Genomic DNA, 23,511 nt, shown 5'->3' with positions numbered 1-23,511 from the left:
ATACCTTGGAATGGATATTCCTGAATTATGGTGATTCAAATATTAACTAACTGCCCTTAGATTAGGGATGCTGTTTGTCATAATGGGGACGGGTGGTGAGGAGAATGTTCTTTTGGTATTTTGAGCAAGACAGTTTTTCATGAGGCAGGGTATCTTATGTGTTACAGGATATTTAGCATCCCTGAATCCTGCCCACAAATGCCAGTGGCAGCCCCACCCTCACCCCCAGGTTATGTTGTAGTAACAGAAGCTACCCCTCCACACAGACCTTTCTAATATTCCTTGTGGGAGCATGCCACCTCACCTGTTACCATCCCATCTCACCCCTAACCTTATTGAGAAACAGTAGAAGATTTAAACAAACCATCTCACTGTATACTAAAGTATTTTAAAGTATTTTTTACAGATAATATAACAATGGAGAAAAGAACACATGCAAAGATCCTGAGGACAAAATAGCTTGTCATGTTTGAGGACCTGAAAGGAGACTGATATTACTGGGGAATTAGTGAGTAAAGAGGAAGGTGGCATATGATAACACTGAAAAGAGAGGCAGAGTTCAGACTGTATGGGGCCTTTATAGATCATGGTAAGGTTAGATTTTATTTTAAGTGAATTAGGAAGGTACTGAAGAATTTTAGGCATGTGAGTGACATGATCTGATTATTGCTTAGGTAGACATATATAGCAATGCTTTTAATCTTTTTTTAACTTCAATCCACAGTAAGAGATGTATTGTGACTTACTACGCTTCAATTCACAGTAAGAGATGTATTGTGACTTACTACACACATGCACTCACACACACACAAATACAACCTGAAATCAAAGTTTTATGAAACTTACTACAATGATGAACTCTGATATTTCTGTTCATTTTTAAAAAACGTTCACTCATAGATTGATTTTACAACCCATAAAACAGACCCTCTGTTTGAAAGACCTGATTAATATGGCATATATGAAGAATATACATTTTTTTAGCTTTAGGGAAGACAGCTATGAAAAGTTATGAGTGAGGGGATTTTGAAGATAAATAAGACAATTGAAATATAAAATTGAGTTTGTGTCTGTATGGTGTTAATACCTGATACATTGTTAATTTGTTCTATTCTAGAGCAAAGGCTATAGGCATTGAGTAAATTCTAAAGAGGAATGAGGTAAGAATGTTTTTCTTGTCAGTAGGAAAAATTTTCTGGGCCAGATATCTTTAATTCTGCCCAAATAAGGGAATTGTCTCTGAAAACGAGTTGACCCACTATTTTCCAAGTCTGTAAGGGTACAATATTTGTTTAGATTCTATACTAGTATCCTTCCCTCCTGACCTAATAGAGATCTTGTATATAATATAAACACCAATAAATTACCTGCATTATATTAGTGATTTTATTCAGCACTTTCTTAATTTGAATACTGGTAGGAAATAATATTTTTTTTTTCCTGAGTGACAGTTTCTATAACTGCATTTACCAAGGAACTCATTCTCATCGTATATTCATCTCAAAAATATATATGTATTAAATATTTAAGATTAGACTTGAAGGAGTTGAGAAAGATCTAACCACATGAAGAGTGTTGGGGACAGGGGTCCAGACAGAAGGGTAAAAGCCATGAGGCAGTTGAGAGCCACCATCGTGGCTGAAGCTTTGTGGATGAGGAAGAGGGTAACCAGATATAAAGTTGGAAAAGCTAGGCGGGAGTCAAGTCAGACCCTCATAGGGCCTTTGTGACTCCTATAGGGAGTTTGAATTTTTTTCTTAAGCAAAGAAGTACATGATCATATTTACTTTTTTTTTTTTTTTTTTGCGGTACGCGGGCCTCTCACTGTTGTGGCCTCTCCCGTTGCGGAGCACAGGCTCCGGATGCGCAGGCTCAGCGGCCATGGCTCACGGGCCCAGACAATCCGCGGCACGTGGGATCTTCCCGGACCGGGGGACAAACCCGTGTCCCCGGCATCGGCAGGCGGACTCTCAACCACTGCGCCACCAGGGAAGCCCCATATTTACATTTTAAGAAGATAACTCTGGTTGCTATGTGGAGGAATGACTGGAAAAGGGTAAGAATTGAAGTAGGGAGGCCAATTGAGAGGCTGTTGCAGTAATTTGTGTAGGCTAGGAATAATAGTCATTGGACTTTGGTGGTAGCTGAGGAGATGGAAGTGGATGGATTCAGGGTATATTTGGGGGATAGAATCAACAAAAGTTACTGATAAATTAGATGTGGGGATGAGAGAAAGAGCAGAATCAAGAACTCCCAGGTTTGTGGGAGCAACTTGAGCAGCTGGGTGAATGTGGTGCCATTTACTGTTTGGGGAAAATCATATAGGGCAGGGGCAAAGTTCAGGGAATATATTAGTTTCCTAGGGCTTCCATGACAAAGTACCATGAACTGTTTGGCTCAAAAAACAGAAATTTATTCTTCCACACTACTGGACAGTAGATGTCAAAATTAAGGGGCTGCTCTAGACCTGTAGAGGAGAATCCTTTCTTGCCTATGCCTAGCTTTTGGTGGTGTACCAGCAATCCTTGGAGTTCCTTGGCTTGCAGCTGCAGCACTTCAGTCTTCTTCCATCTTTACATGTCATTCTCCCCACGTGTGTGTATGTCTCTGTGTGTTGTGTGTCTGTGTTTCAAGGATTGGAGCAAAAAATACACAGTATCAGCCTGGAGCATCTTGTAGTGGCAGAAAGTAAGGAAGGGCTTTTAAAAAAAAAAAATACCCCCCATTAATGGGGTTATGCTTTAAATTTTTGAAGCATTTAAGGGCTTTAAAAAAAAAAAGCATTAGGAACAAACTGAAAGCGCTCTTGATGGGCAAGCCTGGAAACATTTGAACAACAAAAAATAAATAATATAGTACAGTTTAAAATAAATATCTGTGAGTCTGTACTGATATAAATGAATAATTGGGTAAATTAATAAATGGAGATGAAGAGACAAATCTCTTCATACAGAATAATACCAAATTATGCAGGGGAGCATAACTCCCCACTCCGTAAGTATGGGCTGTGTACAGTGACTTCATTCCAAAGAATACAGTGTGGAAAGTGGGAACAGGGAGACACAGAGAGTAACTTTATGGGAGAAATCTGATGAACAGTACTTCAGCCAGATGATCAAGGTCAACATCAGTAGTCATAAATCATTATAAATAGTATGTACCTTTGATATGATGTGATGAAAATGGTACTTAACCTCTATGACCTTCTTCACAAAAGTCCTTAATCCCAGTCTAACCATGAGAAAAGCATCACAAAAATTCTAATAGGGAAGCAGCCTACAATTTACCTGACCAGAACTACTCAAAACTGTCAAGATCCTAAAAAGAAACCAAGGAGCTAAGAGGAGCCTAAACAGATATGGTGACTAAATGTAAGTGGTATCCTAAATGGGATACTGGAACAGAAAGAGGCCATTATGTGAAAACTAAGGAAATCCAAATAAGCCATGGACTGCTTAATAACGTTTCAATATTAGTTCATAAATTGTAAGAAATGTACCATACTAATGTAACAATAGGGGAAACTGTGTGTATGTGGTTGTGGGGGGGTGATGATAAACTCTGCTTTATGCCCAGTTTCTCTTTAAATCTATAACTGTAAAAATATTTTTTGATTAACTAAAAGATAGTCCTGTGGAACAAAGAAGATCATAGGGAAAATGGTATGTATGAAGTGATTAGTCATAACTAAAAGCCCCAAGCATACAATTTAAACAAATGTTAGACCTTCAAAGGAAGGGGCAGGGTTTGTTTTGCAATTATTTGTTTTAGGCAAATCATTATAGTTTCTGTCACAGCATTTTCATGTATTTCTGTATACCATATTACAGTTGAATATGGAGATGCATTATTTGGGGGATTCATTCCATAAGAATTAAATACTACTTTTTGAGAAGTGTGTTCCAATATTATTTTACCTTATATATGTCCTGAGATATAAGAGAATTTTACTCATTTTAGAGATTAAAAACAAACGATCCATATTTACAAATGTATGAATTATTATCTGAATTTATTGTAAAGATTTTCTAATATGATGAGTTGATTTAAAAAGTTACTGGGAATTCCCTGGCTGTCCAGTGGTTTGGATTCCACACTTCCACTGCAGGGGGCCCAGGTACGAACACTAGTTGGGGAACTAAGATCCCACAAGATGCGTGATGTGGTCACAAAAAGATAAAAGTAACCAAGATTTCTGGTATAAAATGAATTACAGGTAGTTGTAATTTATATTACAAATGGGTATATGGGCATGAATGATAAGGATAACTTTAAAAGGAAGAAAGTAAAGTGTTTTAATAAAGATGAGAGTATAATGTTTATAGATTAAAACAGTGATGTCAGGTATAATTTTTCAGTTGAGATTAAAAACTATGAAGAAAAATATAAATAAACATTGTATGAGTGCTGGCCTATATAATATATTCTTCAGTGTCTTATTTAGTTTGAAAAGAAATACAATTTTTTTTTTTTTCGGTACGTGGGCCTCTCACTGTTGTGGCCTCTCACGTTGCAGAGCACAGGCTCCGGACGCACAGGCTCAGCGGCCATGGCTCACGGGCCTAGCTGCTCCACGGCATGTGGGATCCTCCCAGACCGGGGCACGAACCCACGTCCCCTGCATCGGCAGGCGGACTTTCAACCACTGCGCCACCCAGGGAAGCCCAGAAATACATAGTTTTAAATTTTTATTTTATTTATTTGTTTATTTTTGGCTGTGTTGGGTCTTTGTTGCTGTGCCTGGGCTTTCTCTAGTTGCAGCGAGCGGGGGCTATTCTTCATTGCGGTGCGCGGGTTTCTCATTGCAGTGGCTTCTCTTGTTGCAGAGCACAGGCTCTAGGAACGCAGGCTTCAGTAGTTGTGGCTCGTGGGCTCTAGAGCTCAGGCTCAGTAGTTGTGGTGCACGGGCTTAGTTGCTCCGCGGCATGTGGGATCCTCCCAGACCAGGGCTCAAACCAGTGTCCCCTGCATTGGATTCTTAACCACTGCGTCACTAGGGAAGCCCCCCAGTGTGGGCTTTAAAAGATAGTTTACCACCTCTCCACATGGGGCTTTTGAAGGCCGTCACTAAACTTATTTCTATAAAATTGTGTTAATGGAATTTATTTCACTGTTGATTCTTATTTCTACCTAGAGTCTTTTATAGAGGCAGTATATTTTATAAGGATTCAGTGAAAAAAAGACATCAGCAATCAATCTTTGGAATATTGGACATTTGCAAAAATGTGATTTTTGTGATATTTGCACCTGAATAAGAAAAGCATACTAACTGGCATATCACATGATCCTACAGACAATTTGGTTTGAACTAAGACAGACCAGTGGTATTTAAAGGTTTAATTTTTTAAGTTAAATATTTCTGCTGATAATCTTTTATTCAAGTATTATTGGATGTTATCATTTTTCATTAAATTATTAGACTGGCTTCTCATACACGCATAGCTCATTTTATTGTCCTTAGCTTTGTTGTACTTTGCAGATGCTGCATTTTTTACAAATTGAAGGTTCGTGGCAACTGCACATTGAGCAAGTCCATCAGTGCCATCTTTCCAACAGCATATGCTCACTTCATGTCTCTGGCACATTTTGGTAATTCTAACAATATTTCAAACTTTTTCCTTGTTGTATTTTTTGTGGTGATCTGTGATCGGTAAATCTTTGATGTTACTGTTGCAATAGTTTGGGGGCGTCATGAACTGTGCTCATATAAGATGGCAAACTTAATCAATAAACGTGTGTGTTCTGACTGCTTCACCAACAGGCCATTCCCCCACCCCTTTCCCTCTCCTCAGTCCTCCCTATTCCCTGAGACAATATTGAAGTTCAGCCAATTATTAACCATACAGTGGCCTCTAAGTGTTCGAGTGAAAGGAAGAGTTACATGTCTCTCACTTTAAATCAAAAGCTAGAAATGAATTTCTCTGCAGGAAATAGCAAGAGAACCAGAATTAGAAGTGGATCCTGAAGATGTGACTGAATTGCTGCTATCATGATAAAACTTTAACAGATGAGGAGTTGCTTCTTATGGATGAGCAATGAAAGTGATTTCTTGAGATGGAATCTACTCCTGGTGATGATGTTGTGAAGACTGTTGAAATGACAACAAAGGATTTAGAATATTACGTAAACTTAGTTGAGAAAGCAGTGTCAGGGTTCGAGAGGATTGACTCCACATTTGAAAGAAGTTCTCCTGTGGGTAAAATGCTGTCAAGCAGCATTGTATGCTACAGAGAAATCATTCACGAAAGGACGAGTCAATCAGGGCAGCAAACTTCATTGTTGTCTTATTTTAAGAAATTGCCATGGCCCCCGCCAGCCTTCAGCAACCACCACCCTGATCAGTCAGCAGCCACTAACGTGGAGGCAGGACCCTCTGCCAGCAAAAAGATTATGACTTGCTGAAGGCTCAGATGATGGTTAGCATTCCTTAGCAAAAAAGTGTTGTTTAATTTAGGTGTGTGCATGGATCTTTTAGATATAAGGCTATTGCATACTTAGTAGACTGTACAGTATAGTGTAAACATAACTTTCATATGCACTTAGAAACCAAAAAATTTGTGTGACTCACTTTATTGTGATATTCATTTTATTATAGTGGTCTGAAACCGAAGCTGCAGTATCTCCAAGGTATGCCTGTATGGTTGACCCTTGAACAAAACCTGTTTGGACTGCATGGGTCCACTTGTACACAGATTTTTTTCAACAGTAAATAGTACAGTACCACACAATCCGTGGGTTGGTTGAATCCTTGGATGTGGAACCTCAGATACGGAAGAACAGTGGATACGGAAGTAGACTAGAAGTTAGTTATGCGTTCAAGGAATGACGTGGTCACTTTGCCCATTATAATAGGCTTTGTCTATGTATGAATGCCCAGTCTTAGTGTAGCCAATCATATAGGAGAATTGTGTGACGAAATATGAATTTACTAGAATTTTCTGACATAGTACATATCTGGGTATGTTCTGGTAGTCATCATTAATTAGCATTTTCAGGAAGGACCCAATGGTAGCATATAGCAGCCTAGCAACTAGATTTATTTTACAGATTTATTCCTCTATAATTCAGGTCATTGTTCACGATTTTCAACCAAATGGGATTAGTTCTTTAAAATGGTATATCACTTCATATAATACAGAGATCATCTTCTGGAATAACAGCACTCCTTTCAAATGTGAACCATAAATCAATCTTTTGTCTCCTAATTGGAGCTACTGCTGTCCTACCGTTGAGGCTGTGGTCTTTTGTTCAGCAATATTCAACACTTAGACGAAGCTATCAAGATAATGAACGCAACTGAAAGAAATGGGTTTGTCAGATAGGGCAGTGAATCTTAGTAGAAATATTTAGTAGAAATGCTTATTCAGATTACTCTGCTCTTAAGAGTTAGTAATGGAATTTCAGATGAACTTATTTCTGAAGGGGCTATTTATTTTTTTAATAATATAGGAATATTTTCTCAAAATAATGACATTAAAATTCAAATTGTAAACTGTATAGGAGAAAGCCTAGAGTTCTAGAGTTCTACTCCGAAGCTCTCTAGAACAACTTCCTGGAATAGCACATAATAGAAGTTTAAAAAAGATAAATAAAAATTGAAGTCAGTAAATTATTCAGTTCTCTGGCCACTTGTGGTTTAAAAAAACATTTGATAAAACTTCTGTTCTAATAATTTGTGGAAGCTCCTCTGTCATAGCAAATAATTTACGGTAAAACTTCAATATGTTTACTATAAACACTACTTCCTACATATCATACTTCATTCCTCTAACAAATATTTTGAAATTTTTTTTCAGGTGTATAATATCACACAAAGAACTGAGAACATTTTGGAGTTTTGTTTTACTTCCTTAAGTAATTACATTATTACCAAATCTCAAAGATGTGATTGAAAATATAATGCTCTTGATTTTTCATTCTTAACCTTTTTTTTATAAAGTCATTAAAATTCCTACTCACATTAGTTATGCCATTGTGGCTGTAAACTCACGATATACCCAAAACAACTTCAATTTACTACAGGTAAATTTTCATAACTCTTTGTAGGTTGCTCTGATTTATCATTTCAATATCAACAAAATTTAGGAGTCACCCTCTGATATTTTCTGCAGATATATTCACAGACTGACAGCAGATATTTTACTGCACTATTTAGTTCTAAGTTATACCACCAGCATTATTGTTTTTCTAAAATATAGCACAGTCTTTTCTTAGGTTATTATTTTCAAGTGATCACAGTTCTCAAGAAAGAAACTATTACCCGTGTGAGTCTGAAACATCAAATATTGAAGTAGAATTCCAGATTTGTCTTTCAAGTGATGAAAAACCGTTTATCAAAAGAAATAAATTGTTTCTGGTGAGCTGATTGGCAAACAGAACAATAGCTAACAGCCAGATTGAAGTGTGGTCTTAACCGGATTAGAATAAAATGCTCATAATGTTAGTTTTCTTTTTGCATGAATTTTGCACTACTTCGGAAATAAAGACCACCCAGAATGAGAACAAACAGGCTATAAATTCAAAGAAATTGAATAACAATTGGTAACAAGAAAATTACCACCATCACTTGCATTTGGCAGATTCACATGGGAGTGGGCAAGTTTTATGGTGAAAAAGAGAAAAGATACGCTGATTGGAGACTGTTTGGCATGGGGAAGCTGAAATGCTAACTAGAAGCCAATCATCTTAGGTAATTGGTTTGGGAAGCATATTGGTCTTTCTCTGGTTGGTGCTGAGTTGAAAGTGTGTGGTGAGCTGTGGAGGGGAAAAAAAGAAAAAAAAAGGAAGCTGGCAGTCATTGACCAAATCCTAACTTCTGAAGTGATTGCTACAGAGATTGTGATTTGACTTCCCAGGTTGTTTGCCCTCCAAAGAGCCTGTGTGTCAGAGTTGTATATGATCTGGTCATTGTCTATTTGTATGATCAGTCTCTCACTACTGAAGAACAAATAGACTTAATGTTTTATGATTTTATCACTGATTATATTCTTGTAGCTTTGAGAGTTCTATCAAGATTCTGATAGTTATAGAAATCTCCCCAGATGAAAATAGTATTTCATGTCTGAGAATATAAGATGAATTATGCCAGAGTGTTCATGCTGTAAGATGTCTATATGAAGATGTCATTACTCAGGTAGAAGTGGATTCTGGACCTCAGAGATACCAGTTAACAATAATAATGTGTGCCTATGTGGGTCTTTTGAGAAGTTAGTGAGAATCTGAGAGCGTTTGGGTATTTTCTCAGTGGCTTATTGGATAATTGGGACTTTAAAGATGTGTGGGAGAAAGTAACTGGCCTTTCCCCATTGGAAACTCTGCACATTGTGATTTCCTATACAGCCTATAGAAAGGAGATTGGTTGGTGGTGATGAGGAGTATATATGAGTTCCTACACAGTTTTTAAAAATTTTTATTCTGAGAAATTACAAATTTAAAAATTTTAAATAAAAGTAATAAAACATGACTATATAAAGCTAAATTACCCTTTGTCCTCTCCCCACCCCATCTTTGTCTCATTTCTCTCTTTCCATGAGAGGCAACCTGTCGTGAATTTGATGTGCTTAACTCATAAAATGATTATTTCTAAAAACAATAGAACTTCTCTCTACTTAGCTAATTATAAATGTAAAAACAGAAGGTCTGCAAGACTGCTCTACAGATTTTTTTTAGATTAGTAAATTAATATAGCATAATGAACTTGAGAAACAGAACATTTTCTACCAAGTAGCTCTATAGCCAAGTAGCTCTGTATTATATGTTACATAATATATGCTCTTTGTATCAGTATCAATTTGTCTAATTAGCAGCAGACAACTAGGAAAAAGAAAAGGTTTGGAGAAAAGAACCTTATGAAAGAAAGTAAGGTTTAAATTGATGCCTTGAGGAATGTGGACAAAAGTGAGTCAAAGGATATCCTCTCTTGATCTTGGCTGAACCTGTGGTTAGGTCTCATAAATTTACTTTGATCTTTCTTTGCTTGGCTCTTATAGAAGCAATTCTTTGTTTCAAAATGAACAGGCAGTGCTCGCTTCGGCAGCACATACACTAAAATTGGAACGATACAGAGAAGATTAGCATGGCCCCTGCGCAAGGATGACACGCAAATTCGTGAAGTGTTCCGTATTTTTTAAAAAGAAACAAAATTGAGTTATTTGTAGTGAGGTGGATGGACCTAGAGTCTGTCATACAGAGTGAAGTAAGTCAGGAAGAGAAAAACAAATACCGTATGCTAACACATATATATGGAATTTAAGGGGAAAAAAATGTCATGAAGAACCTAGGGGTAAGACAGGAATAAAGACACAGACCTACTAGAGAATGGACTTGAGGATATGGGGAGGGGGAAGGGTAAGCTGGGACAAAGTGAGAGAGTGGCATGGACATAGATACACTACCAAATGTAAAATAGATAGCTAGTGGGAAGTAGCCGCATAGCACAGGGAGATCAGCTAGGTGGTTTGTGACCACCTAGAGGGGTGGGATAGGGAGGGTAGGAGGGAGGGAGACGCAAGAAGGAAGAGATATGGGAACATCTGTATGTATAACTGGTTTACTTTGTTATAAAGCAGAAACTAACACACCATTGTAAAGCAATCATACTCCAATAAAGATGTTAAAAAAAAAACGAACAGGTACAATATACACAGTGGTCCCCCTTATCCTCAGTTTTACTTTGCGAGATAAACAAATTCATGCTAGTTTTACGGCCACAGTGCTTAGTTAAGATGGAAAAGGCATTAAATTTGTACAATATTTTGAGAGAGAGACCACATTCACCTAACTTTTATTACAGTATATTATTATTGCTCTATTTTATTATTAGTTGTTGTTAATCTCTTACTGTGCCTAATTTATAAATTAAACTTTATCCTAGGTGTGTATGTATAGGAAAAAGCATAGTATATCTAGAGTTCACTACTATTCATGGTTTTAGGCATCCGCTGGGGGGTCTTGGAACACATCCCACGTAGATAAGGGGGGATTCCATACTGTACTTGTAAATCTCAGTGTTTCAGGTATTGCCATTTTGAGACCCATATGGCAGAACAAAGTTCACTTTCCTAAAATTGTAATCAATTCTCCAAATATAAGTTATCTCATAAATTCCCATATAAGAAAAGCTTTGGTCCCAGACATAATTTAATAGACTCCTATTCATCTTGTTTTTAAACACTCCTGTAATTTTCATGGGCAATCACAGTTGACTGAACAAAGAACTATATTCAGTAACTTATTTGAAATGTACTGTAATTAAGTCTGTTTTAGTTCTAACCTTACTAACATCATGGATAATACAAAAGGGGGGAAATGCAGCTTATCAAAGAAGAGACTCTGGAGATGGGATACAGTGAGTTTGAATCTCAGTGAAACATCCTGAGGATGTCAGCACATCCGCACTGTCAGTAATGAGAGAGATTTTACAAATACCTCATCTGAAGAGAATTACTCCATGGAATACATATGAGTATATATCTCTTCAGTGGATAAAGAGTTTATGTTTTTCTGTTGTTGGGATGGTACATTTTTTAAAACTAACTGCATGATGAACACAAGATTTTATTTTGCTTCAAGTTTCGTTTTTGCCCTTAAGCGCTCAAAATGCTATTCATACAGTAGTAGGTGTATTTGTAGTTTGTAGCATGCTTTCTTAATTTCTCTTTCTGTTAGTTTGCTGTTAGGGTATAAAAATGCAACCGATTTTTTGCATATTGATTTTGTATCCTGCAAACTTTACTGAATTTGTTTATTCTAACCGTTTTTAAATAAGTCTTTAGGGTTTTCTACATATAAGAAGATGTCATATGCAAACAAATAATTTCACTTATTCTTCTCTAATCTGGATGATGTTAGCTGTGGGCTTGTCATATATGGCCTCTATTATGTTGAGTATATCCCCTCTATACCTACTTTGTTGAGAGGTTTTTTTTTTTTAATCGCAAATGGATGTTGAATTTTGTCAAATGCTTTCTCTGCGTCTATTAAGATGATCATATTTTTATCCTTCATTACGTTAATGTGGTGTATCATATTGATTGATTTGTAGATGTTGAGCCATCCTTAAATCCCTGGATTAAATCCCACTTGATTATTATGTATAATCCTTTTAATGTATTGTTGAATTTGGTTTGCTAATATTTTGTTGAGGATTTTCACATCCATGTGCATCAGGGATACTGGCCTGTAATTTTCTTTTCTTCTGGTGTCCTTGTCTGGCTTTGGTATCAGGGCAATGCTGGCCTCATAAAATTAGTTTAGAAGTGTTCCTTTCTCTTCTTATATTTCTTTTAAAGTTTAATTTGTTTTAAGTATCTTGGAAATATTTTTTTTTCTTAAAATTTTCTTTGCATGATTTCTTTCTACCTAATTGCTTTGTATTCTCATATTGATTTTGGTCTCTGTCTTCCATATATAGACTTCCTTTAGGTTATCTTGTCATCTCAGCTGGCTGTTCTTTTTTTAAAAAACATTTATTTATTTATTTATTTGGTTGTGCTGGGTCTTGGTTGCGGCAGGCAGGCTCCTTAGTTGTGGCAGGCCAGCTCCTTAGTTGTGGCATGTGAACTCTTAGTTGCAGCATGCATGTGGGATCTAGTTCCCTGACCAGGGATCGAACCTGGGCCCCATGCGTTGGGAGCGCAGAGTCTTAACCACTGGACCACGAGGGACGTCCCTCAGCTGGCTGTTCTTAAGATTGGAAGGCTTAAGCACGAGAATAGGAGTTTTGAGTTTCGTTCTAGTATAACCTGGTTGTGTCATTTGTTAGGGAATCTTCTGACCCTAACCCAGATTCATAAAAAAAGTTTTCTAATTTGTCTGGCTGAATAGAATGGAGGAAGAGGACCACTAATCTTAGAACTCGGCATTTACTTATGCATGAAGTCATTTAATCCCTTTGTTTTTCACTATGGTACTTATGCCCTTAACTGCCTGGTGTCCCCTAATCAAGAATCCCTGTTTCACCCTCTCCAGGGGATGAGTGGCAGACTTCTGCCAGGATTAGGGAACTAGGGAGAGGCAGTCACCTAGGCATGTAGAACAGAGAGAGGGGACCAGGGGATCTAACAGCTTCTTATCTTAAACCGTTATCACCCAGTTCTTATTTTCTCCGTCTCACTCCCCACTTACCTGCAGTTCTACAGGTACCTAAGTGTTGCCAGTTCTTGTTTGTTTAGAGGATTCTGTGGTATATATCGAGTTTGTTCTCAGCTTTCCTCACTGTTGGTTTTAGACTTGGCTTTCATCTGCTAAATCAGTTACCATTCTATCATCTACTTTCTGGTTTCCAAAAATCTGTTGTTGTTTTCTTTTTCTCTTTGCCTCCTCACTCTTTGGGATTATGTATTTTTAAAACTTCCCCGTACTGTTGTTTTAGTGGAGTTTCTGGAGGGAGTAAATTGAATGTTCACGTTCAATCTGCCGTCTTCACCTGTCCTCTTAATATGGTTTCTTTGGTAGAGAGGCAGCAGCACATAGTTGCTGGGAGTGTGAGTTATGGCACCAGACTGCTTGGGTTTGAACTCTGGCTCTGATACTTACTAGCTATTAGATTAACTTCTACATTCCTAATTTTCCTCATCTGTAAAATGGGGATAATAATAATACCTACTTCATAGGCTGACTGGAGAACGAATTAGTTAATTAAGATTAATTTACTTAAAGCACTTAGAGCAATGCCTAGCACATATACTCTGCCTTTGATAAGTATTTGTTATTATTTTCTTCCATCTCTTTTCTTTGTCCTCTTTTCCTGGAACTCCTGTTAGTCAAAAGTAATCTCCCTAGATTGGTTCTTTAGCTATCTTTTCTTTCACTTTTCCATTTCATATTTAGTTCTACTTTCTTGAGGATTTTCACAACCTCTATTTTATGCCTTATTTCAGCAATTATGTTTTAAGTATCAAATATCTCTTTTGATATCTGATTTTAATCTTTCATGATTTCCTTACATTTCTGATGACTGTTGATGGTCTGTATATATTTGTTTTAAACTGATTAGAAGCTTCTTAGGAGTAAGAAGATTTATTGTGAGTAGCCTCATTTGGGGATGGAGACATGGCCATACATCACTGTGAGGAAGACTTTTCTCTAGGATTGCTCCGTTCCTCCAGAAAAAGACCTTACAGATTTCTTGCCCGGGCAATAAAATGCAAGTGTTTAAGGGTGGAGCGGGGTGGGTAGAGGAATGGTTAGAGGAATTAAAGTCCTGCCATTTGACATTTCGATAAATCCCTTTCTTTTTACTCTGTCTCACTTCTAGTCTCTACCTTGCCCAGTGTCTCCTAATCTAGAGCACTCCTTTTCAATTTCTCTAGAGGTAAATTTTCATTCTCTTATCAGGGCTGGAGTATATGCATTTAGCTGCTGGCATTCTATATGTGGGAGTGGGGAGAGGAATCAACAATTCACATACATACACTTTTTAAAAAAAATTTTTATTGGAGTATACTTGATTTACAGTGTTGTATTAATTTCAGGCACATACATACACTTTCATCCTGTTTTTTCATTTTGTCCTTCCCCTCCACCCACTTGGTACTTCAAAGTCTGAGTGTTTCCCAGGTTGTTCGGGGGTGAATTGGCTCTCTTCTCACCAGTGACCCCCTGAGGTTATAGTTTCTTCCACCTGATAAATCAGATACCACTCCTCCATTTGTTCTCCCTTTTCCAAAAGTGTATTGAAATATTTTATCTACTGTTGCCTTCTCTTTGGTTGCTTTCTCCTTGTGGATTTAAATCTTTTAATTTACTTGCTGTCATTTTATAAGGAGAAGGGTTAAACGCATATACCTGATCTGCCATTTTTTAACCAGAAGTCATCAGATGAATGTTATTTTAAAAATATTTTATACTTGCTTTTAGTTATACTGCTTAATTATATAATGGATTGGCAATCTCTAACACCAGGAAAGAAAAGACCAATTTTCTTCCTATAGATGTAGAGGGGGGCTGCCATGACCTCACCTTCCTCCTTATAGCAAGCAAGTAGTAGTGAACAAACTCAGGTCATAGGATCCAGTGGAAAGCGTTTGAATTCTTACAGCCAGGGCAGGTTCCTCTACCTACAGATAATTCACCGGAGCTTGACTTCTCCATCTCTGCTAGGAACAGGTTTTACTCAACCACAATTCTATTTCCTTTTCTTCCCCTCTTCCTCTCACCAATTCTAATTCTTGGCATTCATTGAGGGCTCCTCTTTTCTGACACATAAGAAAGATAAGGTCCCACCTTGGCAACTCTAAACAATATGTGGTATATCCATATAATAGACTACTATTTAGCAATTAAAAGGAAAGTGGTATGTCCATGTGATGTAATACCATTTATCAGTAAAAAGGAACAAACTATTGATACGTACTTCAACATGAAAGAACTTCAAAAATATTATACTAGGGACTTCCCCGGTAGTTCAGTGGTTAATACTCTGCGCTTCCACTTCAGGGTGCACAGGTTCGATCCCTGGTCAGGGAACTAAGATCCCACATGCAGTGCAGCACAGCCAAAAAAATGAAAGAGTTGTTTTCCAAGGTGACCAATGAGCTATTTTTAAAAATTAAAAAAGCTTTTATTATTATTATTTTTTTTTGTGGTACGTGGGCCTCTCACTGTTGTGTCCTCTCCCGTTGCGGAGCACAGGCTCCGGACACGCAGGCTCAGTGGCCATGGCTCATGGGCCCAACCGCTCCGCGGCATGTGGGATCTTCCCGGACCGGGGCACGATCCCGTGTCCCCTGCATCGGCAGGCGGACTCTCAACCACTGTGCCACCAAGGAAGCCCCCCAAAGTTTTTAATTTTTAAAAGCTATTCTTTCACTAGGTGAAAGAATCCAGATGCAAAGGATAAGTAATTGTGATTATGTTTATATTAAATGGCCAGAAGAGACAAATCTAGAGAGAATGGATTGACTGTTGGTGGGGGAGGCTGTGTGTGTATAAAGGCAAAGGGTGTGAGGGAGCGCTTGTGCTGTGAGCCTAAATTGCTCTAAAAAGTAGTCTGTTAAAATGTAAATTCAAAAGGTCTTAAAATGGGATTTACACTTTAAGTTATAGAAATGTAACCATTGCATATATAAAGCTCTTTGTATCCTGGCTAGCAAATTTAAACAAAATTATTATAGCATATAATTATTAATTTTTAGATTAACTTGTAGAGGTTTAGGTTTATTGATCTTATAAGTGAGACCTTCTTTTAATACAATTATTTGGGGACTTCCCTGGAGGTCCAGTGGTTAAGACTCCAATGCAAGGGGCACAGGTTCGATCCCTGGTTGGGGAACTAAGATCCCATGTGCCACACTGCCGCGGTCAAAAAATAATTATTATTTGGATTCATTTCATTCATAATTCACCAAATGTTTATTGAGTATCTTTTATGTGCTAGTACTAGTCTAGATCCTAAGGATATAGCCCTGAACAAAAACAAAGAACGCCTCTTCTTTCCAGGAACTTAAGTTCATTCTAATGGGCAAAAGACAGAAAATAAACACTAAATATTTCAGTCAGGTGGTTTTCATAAGTGCTATAAAGAAAAAAATAAAGGCAAGATAAGGGACTAGAGAATGATGGGGTAGGGGTGCATAGGGAGTTTGATTATTTTTTTGTAAGTTAATCAAGGAAACCCTCTCTGATAAGATCAAGTAGATATCTGAAATAAGTGAAGGAGTGAGTGATGTAGATATCTGGGTGAAAAGCTTTCTAGGCAGAAGAGTCAAGGAGTTCAGGGACAGTGAGGTGAGAGAATGCTTATTAGCAGGTTTGAGGAACAGCAGAGAGATTTGTGTGACTTAGAGTGAAGTGAAAGAAAGAGTATAAGAAGACAAGGTCAGAGAGGTGGCAGGGAATTAGATCAAATAGGGTCTTATAAACCACCATCAGAATTTTGAATTTTTCCCTGAATGAGATGGGAAGGCAATAGAGGGTTTTGAGCAGAGGAAGGACATGGTCTGATTTATGTTTTAGCGAATCACTGTGGATGCTGTGTGGAAACTAGAGTATGAAGGAAAAAAGGTAGAAAAAGTGAGAGCAGTTTATAGGCTAACACAGTTGCCCAAGTGAGAAATGATGGTGGCTTAGACCAAGGAGGTAATCTTGGATGCAGTAAGAAAAGGTGAAGTTCTGCATATATTTTGAAGGAAGGAACATTAAGATTTGTTTGTGTGGTATATGAGAAAGGAAAAGAGTCAAGGATTAATCCAAGGAGTTTGGTTTTAGCAATTTGAAGAATGAAATTGCCATTTACTAAGATGGAGAAGGCTTGGGGAAAAAGCAGGCTTAAATTTAAGGGAAAATCAAGAGGTTGGTTTTGGACACATTCAGATGTGGCACCTGTCTGAGTAGAAATACTGAGTATGTGTGGTTGGATATAAGAACCTGAAGTTCAGAAGAGAGGTATGACTGGAGATACAAATTTAAGCATTATCTATAAGTGAGTGAAATCCATGGAACTGGCTTTACAATTACTATCTATACAAAATGAAAACTTGTACTATTTTTTCTTGCATTATGGGATGTTGATCTCTTGTTCTCTTCTGACCTCTTTAAACAGTGATTTTCATCCTTACTTCTTTTCTGTATTTTTAAATAGAATTTGAAATTATCAGAAGACTTTTATCTGTTAGCATTGTCAATCTCATTAGCTTCTGAAAACTATCTACCCAAACTATAAATGAATATTTAAAATGTGTAAGATGTAGCTCTTAATTGTAGAACTGTTGAATATAATTTAAAAGATGCAGGCCATTTACCAAAGGTGGAAAACGTGGCATTATAAACTTAAAATATAACATTTTTCAATCAGATAAGGATTTATGACATCATGACCCAAGTGTGTATGTGTTCTTTTAGGTTCATTTTGGTTTTTCGTTTTCTTTATTCTAATGAAAGAAAAGGTGAATTTTTAAAGTATGTGCTTCAAAGTTATTGGTATAATTAATTACATGAAATGTAAATGTTAAGAAAAGTCTTCTTAAAGTATTAAACAGTACAACTCACTTGTTCTACCTTTCTGTAAAGATTAACCTTATAGCAACATGACTGTTAAAGGATATTACCTGCTTCTTTTTTATTATAATGAGCTACTTTGTGTGTGGGATCTTCTATGTTTTTTGCTCATTGGAATCACTTTGGGAAAGTAATAGTTCAGTTCTGTTAACTGATTGAGGAAACTGTTAAAAATAATCTTGGGATTTTTCTAATGCATAGTTTTTACCATACTGCTTTTGCCATTATCCACAATAATACCTTGTAGAAATAACTAAATCAGTAAAATTATGCCACATCTGCTTCTGTAAATTTCTACTCCATCTCTTAAGTGGTTGCAAATATTTTAGCTATCTTTAAAGCAAGGTCTTTTTGCCCCCTACTAGAAACTTCAAAATGCCTCATAATATCTATGCTATTTAAAGTCTTTAAAGACTGTAAGTATGCATAATAAGCTGTCAGTTATCTTTATTATAGTTAATTATCATTACTTATTCAAGACAAGGTACTATGCTATGTGTATCTAATCAAAGTAGTCAATGGTTCCTATAAATAACTTTTATTCAAAGAAATATTTTGTTAACTAATGAATACACACAAATGCACACACATACTGTTGATTCTCATTATTTACAGTAGTTGTGTTCTATAAAGTCACCACAAACACTGAATTAGTGAATAATGAGCCATATTTCCTAGGGGAAATATAGAGTTAGGTTCCTGTGAGCCTCTTACAACGTTTTCATCAACCATTCAATACACCTCATTTTATGTGTGTTTGTGTTGATTCATTAACATTGAACTTACAGCCAACAGCACTGTAACTCACGCCTGAATGAAGGTTATCGAATACACTTGTTTTCTCCATAAGCACAGCACAACCTTCCTGTGCTTCGGAACACTAGTTAGCACTTCAGCACTATGCTTGAGGACCATTTTAAACAGCAGAATCACCAACACAAAGCACAAAAAAGACAGATGTGGCAGTAAATAGACTGTGAAAAGAACACTTTTTTTACAGTATGAAAGCTGAAACAAGAAGGCAGAGTAGTGAGTATTGCCTTGTTTGACCTCATCTTGGAGTGTGTGCTTGAGGCAACTCAAATTTTTTGTCACTCTGTGTATGTTCATAAATGACTGAGAAAATAGTAACTTCAGGGTTACAAATAAATTTTAGTGAGTACATAGGTGGATTTGCAAATAGAGACTCTGAATAATATGGACCTTATATATATATATTTTTTTTTTCATTCCTGCCTGAAGCACATCTTCCTTTCTTTTCTATCTCTTGACCTTCTACTCATTATTCAAGTCCCATCTTAAAGATTATCCTATCTCTGAAACCTTTCCCAGCTCTCTCAGACAGAATTAGCCTTCCCTCCAGTACTCATTGAGTGATCTCATATTGCCTTGTACATTTTTATAACATCTGTTACATTTTACGTTAATAGTTTTCAGGATTCTTTAGGCTATGAGCTCCTGAAGAACAGGGATCCTTTCTCATTCATTTCTGTATCCTTAGTACTTAACATAGGGTCTTTCACATAGTTACAATTAAATAAATTGTAATTGAATAACTCAATTAAATCTCTCTGCAAATGGGTCTGTCTTAATTCAAAATTGCAGACTATATTGAAGTGGAAATCGTTACACATTTTATACCAGTGAATATCTCTTGTTATCTCTATTTTTATTGGTTCTTTTTTCATTTGGATGAAGCTGCTTTATTTGGAAAGGCATGAATAATGAACCAATCAGGTTTTTTTTTACCTTTTAAAGTTCTTCTGTGCAAACATGGACTTAGCACAGTAATGCACTAGGCTCTGTATCAAACTATCCTGATTCTAAACTGCAGAGGAGAAAGTTTATACTCAGGAAAAAATTAGGATACATGGTTATGCTAGATTTTGATTTTGAAATTTCCAAAAATACAGACTAGTATTGAAAAACGAACAAAGCAAAACCCCATAAACCCATGACCCATATTTAATGTTTTGCTATATTTATTTAAAGATTTTTTTTTAAACTAAGCCTTACAAATCTAAGTTGAAGGTCCTCTGCATACCCTTCCTTAATCCTGTGCCTGCCCCTTCCCTCCCACTGAAGCACTTCCCTGAATTTTGTGTTTATCTTTCCCAGATAAGCCTTATATATGGGTAGATTTTAGGATGCTAGGGATCCTTCAGTGGTTTTTTGTTTGTTTGATTTTTAACAAAATATCATTCATTTAGTTTAGCACGTGGGATGAAAGTAGTCTTGGCGTCAGTTTCTATGTATACGCCTTTCTAGGGAACACTTAATGAGATTGCTTTTTTCTCCCATGCCTTCAGATGTTTTGTTTGTAATCCCTTAATCTAAATTATAAATTTATCTTGCAGTATTATACTTCTTATGATGATGAACTTTTTATTAGCAGCCATAATCAGTTCTGCTCATAAAGCCATCATTGTTTTGCTTCCCAAAAAAAAAAAACTTTTGAGACTTCCAAAATGCAACAATTTCAATCATTCCGCTATAGGGGCTGTGAAGCACAAATAGTACAAAAATGAACAATGAATACTAAAGTATATTAGAAACATACAGATTCATATTGTCATGTTTAGTTAGATAATTTATACCAAAAATTCATATTTTAAAAAATATAATATTATTTTATTTCTGATAAATGCTGGCTTTGAATTGCCCAACCTGGTAAGATGGTGATTCCTATTAGTCATTATGGGAGCCCATGGAGAAGAATAAGGCTCACTTTCTTTCCTTCCTTTCTCCTCCCCGACCTAAGAATTTAAGGGCCTTTTAAAAGAAAACAAAGTGGGATGGGCTCACTTGTCTGCAGTTTATCATGATCCTAACTGCTATTCTTTTTTTTTCCCCTAACCTTCTAAATTTATTTATTTATTTTTGGCTGAGTTGGGTCTTTTGTTGCTGCGCGCGGGCTTTTCTCTAGTTGCGGCGAGCAGGGGCTACTCTTCGTTGGGGTGCGCTGGCTTCTCACTGCGGTGGCTTCTCTTGTTGCGGAGCACGGGCTCTAGGCGCATGGGCTTCAGTAGTTGTGGCTCTTGGGCTCTAGAGCGCAGGCTCAGTAGTTGTGGCACATGGGCTTTGTTGCTCCGCGGCATGTGGGATCTTCCCACAGCTGGGCTCGAACCCGTGTCCCCTGCATTGGCAGGCAGATTCTTAACCACTGCGCCACCAGGGAAGCCCCTAACTGCTATTCTTATTTTAAAAGCCCATATGTTCCTTAAAGTAAGACAACATTACTGCTTTTCGGCCAAGTTTGTGCATGAGAGTCTCTGCTGATTTTGAGCTCCCCCAGGACCTGGAGTATAGCCTCCCAAGGTGCTCCGTGTAGCCATTCTTCTTGGTGGTCTTGCTATTTCCTTGAAGCACTGCTATGCAGTAGGATTCAGGTATCTGCTGTGCCTGATATTGTTGAACCTTTTGCATTCTGGGGAAATTGCCTTTGGGAGGCTCTTTCCCAGTCTCCCTGACAGGCCTCAGAAGCTTTGCCTTTAAATCAAACTACCAAAAATAAAAGTCAGAAGGCAGATTATCCATGAGTAACTTCTATTTTCCATTCAGTAAAGATCTTCCATTAAATACAGAGCCCAAAGACCTGGTTACCTATTTAGAATGGGGAAAGAAGAAATAAATGGCGAATAAAATGCAAATTAAAATCTTAATAAGTTACCCTGAAACTCTTACATGTTTATCCATAGATGTACAGATGCCACCCCATCCTTCTGCCTAGGGTTAATTATTAGCTTGTTCAGTTTTTATTGAGCACTTATGAATAATGGAAACATGAGTAATAAAATGAGTAAGTTGTATATTATATTTGTCTTGCTGTAAAAATCAGAGTAAAGCATCCTATTACATAGGCTGTTTTTCCTCAGTTATTTAGAAGGCAAATAATATCTCCCAAATAAATTATATCATTATTGTATATTTTTTTTTTTTTTTTTTTTTTTTTTTTTTTTTTTTTTTATGCGTTACGCGGGCCTCTCACTGTTGTGGCCTCTCCCGTTGCGGAGGACAGGCTCCGGACGCGCAGGCCCAGCGGCCATGGCTCACGGGCCCAGCCGCTCCGCGGCACGTGGGATCCTCCCAGACCGGGGCACGAACCCGCGTCCCCTGCATCGGCAGGCGGACTCCCAACCACTGCGCCACCAGGGAAGCCCTCATTATTGTATATTTTAATAGACATTAAGGAATGATTAAAGTACCACAGATCTATAATGAGTCCATAAAACCCAGATCTGTTAAGTATCATTATGACTTTTACTTGAGCTTGAAATAATTTCAAGAACACTCAACAGGGACTTCCCTGGCAGTCCATTGGTTAAGACTTTGCGCTTCCACTGCAGGGGGCATGGGTTTAGTCCCTGGATGGGGAACTGGGGAACTAAGATCCTGCATGCCTCGCGGTGTGGCCAAAGAAAGACTGGAGAATTTAAGAACACTCAACAATCATTATTGAGGCCTATACAATTCTGAGAGCTGAGATAGAATAAATTTGAATACAATATGTCTTTACCCTTAAGAGTCTTACAGACTATACAAGCAAATAAATAATTCTAGTGTAATAAATGAAAAAGATGCTATGAAGGTATACAAGTAGAAAGAAAGGAGTCAAAGAAGTTTCCTGAAGCAGGTAATGCTTTAAATGAGTTTTGTAAAGCCCAGTAAGGGTTGTTGACTAAGTGAAGAAGAAAAGAAAGGTGGTTCAAGCTGAGGAAGTGACATCTATGAGTTTGTGTTAACATAAAAACAACAACAACAACAACAACACATAGTTATGGCTGCCTCTACTGTGTAAGTAGTTCCATGTGACTGGAGCAAAGGGTGCATGAGAGGGATAGGTTGAAGGCAGAGAGCATGGACCAGATACGATACGTTAAGGTGTCTGGGGGCCTTTTGTCTACTTCTCCAGTAATCTTCCCACTGAAGACCTCCTTAGAGAAGTAGAGCTGGAAGAATTTTATTAAACTGCCTTCCTTTACTATTTTGTTAAGTTTACCTTAACTCTTAGGTAGCTACCTGTAAGTTCCTAATACAGTGCTATCCCATGGAGGAGCTATCTCTTAGCGCCATAATGACATACAAGTAAGAGCTACCTTGATACTTTATCTTGTTGCTAATTATCTATTACTTTTCACTATACATAATTTAATTCTATCAAACCACTACTGGCAACTGTGTTATTGAGTATTTGAAGTAATGGTGGTGTTACTCAGTAGAATGGAATAAAGGAGAAGAAAAAAGTGAAGAAAAGCAGTTAAAAGAATGGTTTTTATTAAACAGCAAGATCAGTTATAAACCTACACTATGGAAGTGACAACATTTATGTGAATACTTGAGGATAATTTTGAGTAATCAGTCATTCTACACTAACAATTTGTTTTCTCTAGTTAGCGATGAAGTACAGTTTCTTTGCGGTTTATTCTAAAGGTAGCTCTAGTAACCAGATACAGCCAAATGTCATACAATAAAAATCAATTACAACTAGGAAGTATTTAAAAAACTTCAGCCATT

General features: G+C 37.2%; 1 protein-coding gene and 1 non-coding gene across 2 annotated transcripts in view; both read left to right on the top strand.

The window, feature by feature from the left end:
* Positions 1–23,511, top strand: part of PPM1E (protein phosphatase, Mg2+/Mn2+ dependent 1E) — a 184,151-nt gene that overhangs the window by 89,396 nt on the left and 71,244 nt on the right. The window lies entirely within an intron of this gene.
* LOC136139543 (U6 spliceosomal RNA) lies at positions 10,021–10,127 on the top strand. The gene has a single exon (XR_010657067.1). It is a non-coding gene; the product is annotated as a U6 spliceosomal RNA (small nuclear RNA).

This window comes from Phocoena phocoena, chromosome 19, assembly GCF_963924675.1.
Source record: "Phocoena phocoena chromosome 19, mPhoPho1.1, whole genome shotgun sequence".
Lineage (NCBI taxonomy): Eukaryota > Metazoa > Chordata > Mammalia > Artiodactyla > Phocoenidae > Phocoena > Phocoena phocoena.
This window is presented reverse-complemented; position numbering and strand designations above follow the sequence as displayed.